General features: G+C 36.7%; 1 protein-coding gene across 1 annotated transcript in view; it reads right to left on the reverse strand.

The window, feature by feature from the left end:
• The window catches only part of prkg1l (protein kinase cGMP-dependent 1, like), a 155,914-nt gene extending 155,357 nt beyond the window's left edge, over positions 1–557 (reverse strand). The window contains exon 1 of the mRNA XM_037679960.1: positions 444–557. The gene's annotated coding sequence lies outside the window, so the exon portion shown is untranslated. The remainder of the gene's footprint in view (positions 1–443) is intronic.
• Positions 558–785: the final 228 nt, after the last annotated feature.

Consider the following 785-nt stretch of genomic DNA (forward strand, 5'->3'; position numbering starts at 1 on the left):
GATAGATAGATAGATAGATAGATAGATAGATAGATAGATAGATAGATAGATAGATAGATAGATAGATAGATAGATAGATAGATAGATAGATAGATAGATAGATAGATAGATAGATAGATAGATAGATAGATAGATAGATAGATAGATAGATAGATAGATAGATAGATAGATGATAGATAGATAGAAAGATAGATGGATAGATGGATAGACAGATAAATAGATGATAGACATTAAACCAATTAAATGTGATAATTATACAAAACCCTGAACAAAAGTTAAAAATATATAAAATAATATTAATAATAATAATAATAATAATAATAATATAAAGAAAATTATTTTAAAAATATTTCCTATTTGTAATAAAATGTGTTATTCAACAACTGTCCTATTCATCAATACAGATATTGATAGGTCAGACCTCACACACTCGGGTCACTTACCGCGTGCAGTCTGTGTGTATCGATGTCAAAGTGTTCCTCACGTGTCCACAGTGGGTTTGTGTTTGTTCAGCAGCAGCAACAACTCCATCCATCCGACAGGTGAGCATCCCTCCTCTGAGTGAAGAAGGACGATGCTCTCCGCCGCTGAACAGACAGCGCTGCAGACACGCGCGGTCACGTGACCAACACCTCAGAGACTGTCCGGGGAGGGGGCTGTGAAGACAAATGCATGGACTGGATCCGAACTGGGTCAGGCCATCCATTGAGTACATCAGAACCCCTGGGAGTATTCTCCAAACTGAGCAGTGTTACTAGTAATTCTCTTCTGAAAGACAGAAAAGG

Source organism: Nematolebias whitei, chromosome 8, assembly GCF_014905685.2.
Source record: "Nematolebias whitei isolate Nwh7 chromosome 8, NemWhi1, whole genome shotgun sequence".
Taxonomy (NCBI): domain Eukaryota; kingdom Metazoa; phylum Chordata; class Actinopteri; order Cyprinodontiformes; family Rivulidae; genus Nematolebias; species Nematolebias whitei.